We start from the raw sequence: 11402 nt of genomic DNA on the forward strand, positions 1-11402 counted from the left end.
TGTTTCAAGAAATACTATTAAATAATCCCACGTCTCGTTCTATCCCGTCGCGTCCTGCAGAACACTGTTCCATTCTGTATATATAGTGGGACAGGATAGGACGTATTTTTGTTCCGCCAATCTCGATTCCGATCGAATCTTGGCAAAGGGCTCCCCCCCTTCCATCCCGTCCCCCTTCGTCCCGTCCCACAGTCCCCGTCCCCATCCCTTTGCCAGCCCTAGTATGAACAAACAAACTTTGCATAACCAGCTTACTAGAAATAAGAAATAGGAAACTAGCTGGCTTCGCAATCCCTTTCAGATAGAAGGACCCCTTTTATAGGATAGATCGACCCCTACAAAGGAGCAATATAGTAGCATATACAGTAAAATTGCATGACGGGAGTATAGGGAGAATGAGATAATAGAGTATACGCAACTGTTTTCGAAAGATCTTTGACTTAAGGATAACAAATCCAAGTATGAAAAAATGGTGTAGAAAATATAACGACTAACAAGGAGAACCTACGAGAAAGGAATAAAGAACAATAAAATAACGCGATAATCGAAGTAATCGATAAATGATGATAGATATCAAAAGCAAGAATGACAACAAGTCTAAACTCTCTAAAAGCAAAACAACTCTTCATTAGCTACTAATCTCCTACCCTAATATAGTAATATGCGTCTTCCACACTCTCTTATCTAAAGTAATGTCCTCAGATAACTTGAAGTTATATCGTGTCTTGTTTAACCACTCTCCCCAACATTTTTTTCGACTTACCTCTACTTCTTCTCGTACTTACTATAAGTATAACCAATCTCTCACATCTCCTTATCGGGGTGTTCGTGAATCTCCTCTTCACATGTCCAAAACATCTCAATCTTGCTTCCCTCATCTTGTCCATCACGTATGTCACTCCCACCTTATCCTGAATATGATCTCATTCCTAATTTTATCGCTTCTTGGATGCCCACATATCCACCTCAACATCCTCATTTCCATAATATGCATATTCTGATGAACATGATATTTTTAATCGACCAGCACTCCACCAAAAGATATGAGAATTTACCTTAAGTAATTGTGCCTGAGAGCCAAATGAATCGAAATATTCATGTTTGGTTTGGGAAGGGATTATGGAATTAGGAATGGAAAAATAATCTACTTTCATTAAGTGATTTATTATATAATCGAAAATAGAGGATCTTGAATACTATTCAAAATTCAAAAGAACTGCATGGGCTGGGGGTGGGGGTGGGGGGGCTATTGAACAACTCGAAAAAGCTTGTGGTCCATACAATAAGCTCGATCTAACCAGCAGTGGAGCAAAAATTTTCAATAAAGGGGTTCAAAATCTGACAAAATAGACACTAAGTAACCAAAGTGGGTTCGACATCTAATATATACCTAAAAAATTTATGTCGTAGAGGGTTGGAATGAACCCCCTGAGAATAAGGTGGCTTCGCCACGAATCTAACCATCACTTTATAAAACTTACCTTTGAAGTTTCGGTGATATCTTTTCATGCACATGCCTAAACTCTAAACTAATCAAGTCTTGAGCTACCAAGAACAACCAAAGAAGTAGGGGTCTGGGAGGAATCATTAGAAACCACAAAGGTGATTGATTGGGTTCTTGGCTTCATGAGCAAATAAAAGCCCACCAATGACACATATACTACTTTCTTTGCAAAGAGGGAGCAAAATGCAATGCTTTTGGAGCCCCTACTATTTTGATAGTTCCATCAATGTTTGCTTTCAAGTATATGTTTGGGCAGACATAGTTGTTACTATTTCGCTTTAAGAAAAACTTCTATTTCTAATAGCTGCTTAAGTAACCATGCGGTGGTCCATACTGCGAACTCACTTGTTGCCTGCAACAACCCCGCTTTGCTATAATCATATATATGAACTATCGTTTTTACCAAAAAGAAAGATAATGACACCACACTAAAAGAGCTTCCAGAATTAGAATAAATCACAAAAAAATAGACATTTATTTCAGAAAGGTATGTAAATCACACTGCTGACTTCAAGCAAAAATTGTATTTCCTGCAAGTATCATTTAACCATTTGCAATAATAGAAAATTAACAATAGCAAAGTTTGCATCACATATATAGATAATAATGAAATAAGACTCTAGGACTATGTTTGAAAAATCTATCTGTTATATCAAATAAGGCTCAACTCTTGAGCTCGTAAAATTACCGCATATGTCAAGGAGATTGTGGGCTTTCTTCCTGTTCCTCTCATCTCTGTCATAGTCCCAGTCATCAGAATTCTCTGCTGAACCAGGAAGCACAATGTCGCAGGCCACTGTTTGAGAAACCTCCATAGATAAATTCTCCTTGTCGTATTCCACAAACGCAGTTGAGAGGAACAACACTGCTACTCCCATTGCTGTCATGTGCCTCAGTGGATGTGTGAACACTTTGTCCTGCATTATGACTCTCCGTTAAACCAGGAGGCACAATGTCGCCAGTCACTGTTCGACAAACCTCCACAGAAAAATTCTCCTTGTCATATTCCACCACACACTTGGGAGGAATGACAGTGCTACTTTCATTGCTGCCATGTGCATAATCTGTGGATGAATAAACTGTTTCTGCTGCAATTCGCTTCTTCGTTGAATGAGGCGTCACAACGTCACAAGCCATTGTTCGTGAAACCCCTATAGACAAATTCTTCTTATCATTTTCCACACCACCCTTGCTAAGAACCACATTGCCAATCTCATTTTTGTCACCTGCATGGTCAGTGGGTGTGCAAACTTTTTCTTCTGAAGTATGCTTGACCAGAAAACCAGGAGGCACAATGTCACAAGCCATTGTTTGTGAAACTCCAATAGACAAATTCTTGTCATTTTGCCAACGATACTGGGGAGAAAAACCAGGTGGGACTGCAGGGTAGTTCTTCACTTGTTTCTGTTGAGATTCAGTAGGTAGACCATCCAAATCAGTTTCTACTTTTATCTTCCTTAACTTGGGAGCAGAAACAGGAGAAGCATAAAGGTTAGAAAGCCGTTTTGAATTTCTTTTACTCCTTCGTCCACGAGACAAACCTTTCAATGGATCAGCTAGAAATAATATTTCTTTTCTCCACCATTTCAAATACCGTTGAGTGACATCCGCTTCAAACAGTCTGGACGGACAGTAAAACCTCAAATCCGAATCATTAGGTCTGCTATAGTTGTACCAGGCAAGTTCTGGACTTGAAGGCGATCGAGGAATCCACTTAGGGAAGTCCTGATCGTATCCAAACTGCATGGCCACACGATTCGGTCGATAAGGCTCTTGGCAATCTAAACCAACAAGCTCACACACCCTTAAGCATTGAATGAAGGACTCCATTCCTTGTTCCAAATTTTTCCCTTCAATCCACTCTTCATTTTCCTTGTAAAACTTCGGAACTAACCAACCTTCCCCAGCCAAGGTGTATGGTCTCCACAGAAACGTATCTCCAGACGAGTCAATAGTGTTCCTCACGTTAATCACATAAACTTGTTTCGCATTGTGCCATCGTCCTATTCTCACGCCACTAACCACCATATTGCAATTCTGAGGCTGCTCTGGCTGCAAAGTTACCAATCTCTCCCAAGCCCAAACTTGAACCAAGAACAATGGGGCCCAAAGACTAAATTCAAGAATGTTAAATGTATCTCCATCACTACATTGCTCATTTGATGAAACCATGATCATAGTCTGTTTTAACATACCCAAGTCCCTATATATACTGGCAAGCACAACAGGAGCAAGCGCTAATCGCATACCTCTAGCAAGACTAACCGCGATAGGAAAAACATGTGTACCTATTTTATCATACTCATTACCTGGAAACACGAACCTTGATAACCATAGAGACAGAAAAGCTTCATGTTCAATATTACTACCACTGTACATGAAACAATTTAACCATCTAGTATGGTTATCAGCCTTCGCTAGGATAAGCTCCTTTCGAGCTTCTTCGAGATTCTTTTCAGTTTCTATCAACTCCGGGGACTGAAGAGGGGACAGAACAGAGCTACCTAAAACAGGGAACCCTCCCAAAACCATCATGTCCTCAAGACTAACCGTAGCTTCCCCCCATGGAAACACAAACGTGTTAGTCTCGACGGACCATCTTTCAACCAAACCCAAAATCAAATCTTTATCAATATAAACCTTATAAATCGAACCCATTATAGCTTCATAAATACCTGCTCTTTTCCACACAGAAGAATGAACAGACTCCATAGCTTCAACCCATTTCTTCCATTTGTTCTGGTGATTCCTACAGCCATTAAAAGACACTTTTAATGGCCATTCAGCTTCAGATGAAAAAGGGAGTGAAGGAAGCTTCAAGCTTGGACCTTCAATGGATGAAAAAGTTGGTTCCAAGAAATGGGCTTTCCTCATTTGTGGAATTCCACCAAATGGTGAAACCATTAACTCTTCCCTTTCATCAATTTCATCAAAGATTGAATCTTCCATTCTTGAAAATTGAAAATTTCAGTAAAAGAGTGAGTTTTTTTTTCCCTTTAGGAACAAGAAGAGTCTCTGTACGGAAAAATGAAGGAAAAAAAAAAAAAACTTTCAGTGTGTTTGTTGGTGTGAAATGAATTTTTAATAATCATTAATTAATTTATATTTGCAGGTAAGAGAAAATTAATTTTTTTTAACCAAGTTTTTAGAAAATATTTTTATATTTATTGTATTTGGTTGGTCAAAGATATTTTTTGCTAAAAAACAAATAAATAAATAATATATATAATGTCACATATGAGGCGTGAGAAGGATAAAGTATAAATAAATTGAAAAAAATAGTCTAAAAAAGTGCGGAGTAAATGTAAATTTAAGAATATTATTATTTTTAACTTATACGTATATCATACACATAAAAATAAATAAATAATTAATCTACTTATTTTTCAATTGATTCTATTAAATAAATTTTCTTTGTACCAAACACCTTAAAAGTTATACAAAAAAGGAAATGTTACATAATGACAAGAGTCACTTTTGAAAAGTCATTGACTCAAAGTAATATTGTAATTTTAAAGTCAATAATAAAAGAAAATGAGTTTTAAGTGTTATACATTATTAATATAATTGGACTAAATTCTCTAAATTTAGTATAATCAATGATTTTTTAATTAGTATATGATCATAGTTTGAAATTTATGTAATTAATGTTTGATCATAGATTGTGAAAAAATTTCATTAAATTTCAAAATCTAAAATATATGGTCGAACAAGTTTTTTTAATATGTGATATTAAAATCTTAAAATATATGTGATGAGTCATTAACTAAAGTAATATTGTAATTTTAAAAATCAATAATAAAAGAAAAAAAATTTTAAGTGTTATACATTAATAGTGTAATTGATATATTTAACTTAAGTGTTTGACTAGATTCTCCAAATTTAATATAATAAATAATTTTTTAACTAGTATTTGACTATATTTTAAATTTATGTAATTGATATTTTGGTCAAACAATTTATTTTAATATGAGATATTACAATCTTGAACTGTAGGTGGTGAGTCATTAACAAAAGTAATATTGTTAAAATCAATAAAAAAAAGAAAATGAATTTTAAGTGTTATACATTATTAATGTAATTGATATTTTTTACTTTTAAGTGTTAGATAATAGATCTCTAAATTTAGTATAATTAATAATTTTTAATTAGTATTTGACCATAGTTTTAAATTTTAGTGTAATTAATATTTTTTAATTAATGTTTGAGCATAAATTGTGAAAAAAAATCATCATTTTAAAAACTCAATTTTTTAAAATTTAAAATATATAGTCAAATAATTTTTTTAATATATGATAATAAGATCTTGAAAATAAAATATATTATCTCCTAAAAAACAAGTAAACATAATTTTTGATAAAAATTGTAATAAAATAAAATATGACATGGTGTAAGGTTCACATTGTACCATCAGGTACATGTAGATATTTGGCATGCTCTAAAAACGTGTACATTAATTTTATTAATATATAAATATAATCAATAAGCACATATAAAGCATGTTGGATATATATATATATATATATATATATATATATTCACTCAATAATATTTTATTTTAAAAATATTTAGAATTTGCGTTTCTAATTTATATATCACTATTTTAGATTTCATGTTTTTAAAAAATTTACTTTCTCTGTTCACTTGTAATTATCATGATTTCTTTTATAGTTAAACGATAAAAACTTTCATTAATTTTTTTATGGGGTACTTTTTTCATCATATTGATATGTATAAAATTGTAATTTAAAGTATTTTTTGTATAGTTTTTGAATATCAATTTTTTGTTTAAAATATCAAATTAATGTAATTTAATTTAAGTTTAAAAATTAATCGAATTATATTTCAAAAAGTACAATATGACAATTAAAAGTGGACGGAGAAAGTATATAAGTTTATCATTGTACCCTTGTTTAATAGTCTCTTGAAGTCAAGTTTTCGATAAATGAACATAATTAATTTATTTGATTAATTAAACAGACCTATGATCATGAATTAATCATTTAGTTTTCCTATGTTGGTCAATTTATACTTTCAAGGCTAATAAATCTGAAGGGTAAAATATGATGAATAATGTTATTTTGTATTGGTTTTGTGAAAGGACAAGTAATCTATTGTCCAATAATACTTGTCTACTATTGTTTTGCGTATTTCTTAAAAGACTATATATAGAAGTACTATATCACCCTTTGAATATAATAAATATAATGTCTTAAAAAATATAATAGAGAAACGAATATAATTAACATTTAAAGGTAAATTAAAATATGATGATCAAATGTTCAATTTTATGCAACATTTTATTTGTGTTGAAGATTAGAATATCTTAATTTTAGCCTTATATTTGGTTCTACAGTCAAATTAGTTATCTTAATTGGAGGATTTTTTTTCCAGCTTCATTCTATCCTCAAGAAGCTGCTTCAGACATCTGTCTTGACAGCGTTTTCTTCCATTTTAAGATCAACGCTGCTTCATACCTTTGGCATCTGTCTTGACAACTTTCTCTTCCATTTTAGAGTCAACGTTTTGTTTTCCATTCCATCCCATGCTTCACACCACTTATTTCACCTAGTTATGAATATTTAATAAGAGCAGTTGGCAGAAGAACGAAAATTCTTTCTTTCTGCAATCGCTCTGCTTTCTCTGCTTCAGATTCTTCCTTCTTTCTCAGATCACATGTGATTCCAACACAAATTAACAGAAAAGGTAGATTAAAAACTTCTGTTATCAAGTTTTAGAAGCGATTTTTCAAAACTTTCATACGTGAGTCTCTATTAATATTTCACACTCGACCTTCATCCCACGCTTTTCAAAAAAAAAATCAAGTTTATTTTTAAAAAATATTTTAAATTTCAAAATTTCATTTTTTTCACCCTATCCTCGATCTCCCCAACCCCCCGCCCCCACTCCAAAAAAAAATTAAAATCTAAGTTTCATAATTACTCTGACTAACTGTGTCGTCTCTATATACTTTAGAGCATGTAATATTGCCAATGCTTCTGCTTTCGTATTGTGGTGGATAAATCCTCAACCTCGATATTTTTTTAAAACTTTTTTTTTACTTTTATAATAAAATAAAACTAAATGAAACATTTTCAATAGATTTCATCTAAAAAAAAATTAAATCATTTTCTCCATATTGAATTCTTAAATAAAAAACTATTTATTCATGAAATATGGATAAAATATGAGCGAACTAGTATTTTACCCAAACCATTTATTATCCAACCCATTTTTACCCATATCAAATATCATTTGCGTAAAGTCAAAACCAACATTATGATATACAGTAACCAGGAAAATGTAGAAGTACAAGTAGGATACAGGATTGACACTCCAAAAAGGCAGACTACATAAAAGTAGCTAGTGAAAACCATCTAACTCTGTTTTTGGAGGAACTTCAATCTTCTATCACTTCATCGGGATCGAATTTCATCGTCATCTTCTTCAGAGTATCTAGGTTTTTGCAGTAAACTTATCCTTGGACGTAATAATGTATTTAGATATCGTGGGCAGTTACTTGTCATCGTCAAAACAAAAGTAGACTTATCAAAAAACATACTATCTTTTCCAACACAAAAATAGAATCATCGGCTATTCGCCAAAACAGAACGACCTTCTATTCTCCTTGTTCAACTTTTCAAGAATACGCCAACAAAATTGTGAGCTTTAATTGATACTTGCGATGTTAAATAGTCGAGAAAAATAGGCAACAAGACACAACTGTGAGCTGTCAGTTTGAATGTTTAATTAGTAGACACTTAAAATATCTTTTGTACTCACATAAATAATTGAAAAATATTAATTACACAAATTTCAAACTATGGTCAAATATTAGTTAAAAAATATTTATTATACTAAATTTAGATAATCTAGTCAAACAATTAAGTAAGAAATATCAATTACATTAATAATGTATAACACTTAAAATTCATTTTTTTTAATTATTGGTTTTTAAAGTTACAATATTACTTTAGTTAATGACTCACTGCCTAAATTTCAAAATTTTAATATCACATATTAAAAGAAATTGTTTAACCATATATTTTAAATTTTAAATTTAAAAATTTAAGTGTTTAAATTAATGAAATTTTTTACAATCTATGGTCAAACATCAATTAAAAATATTAATTACATAAATTTCAAACTATGGTCAAATACTAGTTAAAAAATTATTTATTATAATAAATTTAGAGAATCTAGTCAAACACATAAGTAAAAATTATCAATTACACTAATAATGTATAACACTTAAAATTCATTTTCTTTTATTATTGATTTTTTAAATTACAATATTACTTTTGTTAATGACTCATTATATACCTTTCAAGATTTTAATATCACACATTAAAAAAATTGTTTGACTATATATTTTAAATTTTGAAATTTAATGAAATTTTTTCACAATCTATGATCAAACATTAATTACAAAAATATTAATTACAAAAATTTCAAACAATAGTCATATACTATTGAAAAAATCATTAATTGTACTAAATTTAGAAAATCTAGTCAAACACTTAAAGTAAGAAATATAATATCAATTACACTAATAATGTATAACACTTAAAATTCATTTTCTTTTATTATTGATTTTTAAAATTACAATATTACTTTAGTTAATGACTCACTACCTACATTTCAAGATTTGTAATATCACATATTAAAAGAATTTTTTTAACCATAATCAAAAAAATATTAATTGCATAAATTTAAAATATAGTCAAATACTAGATTAAAAATGATTTATTATACTAAATTTAGAGAATATAGTCAAACACTTAAGTAAGAAATATCAGTTACATTAATAATTATTAGTATAACACTTTAAATTCATTTTCTTTAATTATTGATTTTTAAAATTACAATATTACTTTAGTTAATGACTCACCATTTCAGGATTTTAATATCACATATTAAAAAAGATTGTTTGACTATATATTTTAAATTTTAAAATTTAAAAAATTAAGTTTTTAAAGTAATGAAATTTTTTCACAATGTATGGTCAAATATTAATTAAAAAAATACTAGTTACATAAATTTCAAACTATGGTGAAATACTAGTTAAAAAATTATTTATTATACTAAATTTAGAGAATCAAGTCAAACAATTAAGTAAGAAATATCAATTACACTAATTATGTATAACACTTAAAATTCATTTTCTTTTATTTTTGATTTTTAAAATTACAATATTACTTTAGTTAATGACTCACTATCTACCTTTCAAAATTTTAATATCACATATTAAAAGAAATTGTCTGACTATATATTTTAAATTTTTGAAATTTAATGAATTCTTTTCACAATCTATGATCAAACATTAATAAAAAAATATTAATTATAAAAATTTCAAACAATGGTTATATACTAGTTAAAAAATCATTTATTGTACTAAATTTAGAAAATCTAGTCAAACACTTAAAGTAAGAAATATAATATCAATTACACTAATAATGTATAACACTTAAAATTCATTTTCTTTTTATTATTGATTTTCAAAATTTCAATATTAATTACTCACTATCTACCTTTTAAGATTTTAAAATCATATATTAAAAGAAATTGTTTAACCATATACTTTAAAATTTTTAATTATGGTCAAACAATTTCTTTTAATATGTGATATTAAAATCTTGAAATGTAAATAGTGAGACACTAACTAAAGTAATATTGTAATTTTAAAAATCAATCATAAAAGAAAATGAATTTTAAGTGTTATACATAATTAGTGTAATTGATATTTCTTACTTTAAGTGCTTGACTAGATTCTCTAAATTTAGTACAATAAATGATTTTTAACTAGTATATGACCATTGTTTGAAATTTTTGTAATTAATATTTTTTTATTAATGTTTGATCATAGATTGTGAAAAAATTCATTAAATTTAATAATTTAAAATATATAGTCAAACAATTTCTTTTAATATGTGATATTACAATCTTGAAAGGTAGATAGTGAGTCATTAACTAAAGTAATATTATAATTTTAAAAATCAATAATAAAAGAAAATGAATTTTAAGTGTTATACATAATTAGTGTAATTGATATTTCTTACTTAATTGTTTGACTTGATTCTCTAAATTTAGTATAATAAATAATTTTTTAACTAGTATTTGACCATAGTTTGAAATTTATGTAACTATTATTTTTTAATTAATATTTGACCATACATTGTTAAAAAATTTCATTACTTTAAAAACTTAATTTTTTAAATTTCAAAATTTAAAATATATAGTCAAACAATCTTTTTTAATATGTGATATTGAAATCTTGAAATGGTGAGTCATTAACTAAAGTAATATTGTAATTTTAAAAATCAATAATTAAAGAAAATGAATTTTAAGTGTTATACTAATAATTATTAGTGTAATTGATATTTCTTACTTAAGTGTTTGACTAGATTCTCTAAATTTAGTATAATAAATCATTTTTAAACTAGTATTTGACTATATTTTAAATTTATGTAATTAATATTTTTTTAATTATGGTAAAAAAAATTCTTTTAATATGTGATATTACAAATCTTGAAATGTAGTAGTGAGTCATTAACTAAAGTAATATTGTAATTTTAAAAATCAATAATAAAAGAAAATGAATTTTAAGTGTTATACATTATTAGTGTAGTTGATATTTCTTAGTTTCAAGTGTTTGACCATAGATTCTCTAAATTAAGTATAATTAATAATTTTTAAGTAGTATTTGACCATAGTTTGAAGTTTTAGTGTAATTAATATTTTTTAATTAATGTTTGACCATGAATTGTGAAAAAAGTTCATAATTCCAAAAACTCAATTTTGAATTCAATATGGTCAAATATTTTTTTAATATAAGATATTAAAATCTTGAAAAGGAAATATATTCGCCTAAAAAACAACTATATATATATATATATAT

Source organism: Solanum pennellii, chromosome 7, assembly GCF_001406875.1.
Source record: "Solanum pennellii chromosome 7, SPENNV200".
In the NCBI taxonomy this organism is placed as follows: domain Eukaryota; kingdom Viridiplantae; phylum Streptophyta; class Magnoliopsida; order Solanales; family Solanaceae; genus Solanum; species Solanum pennellii.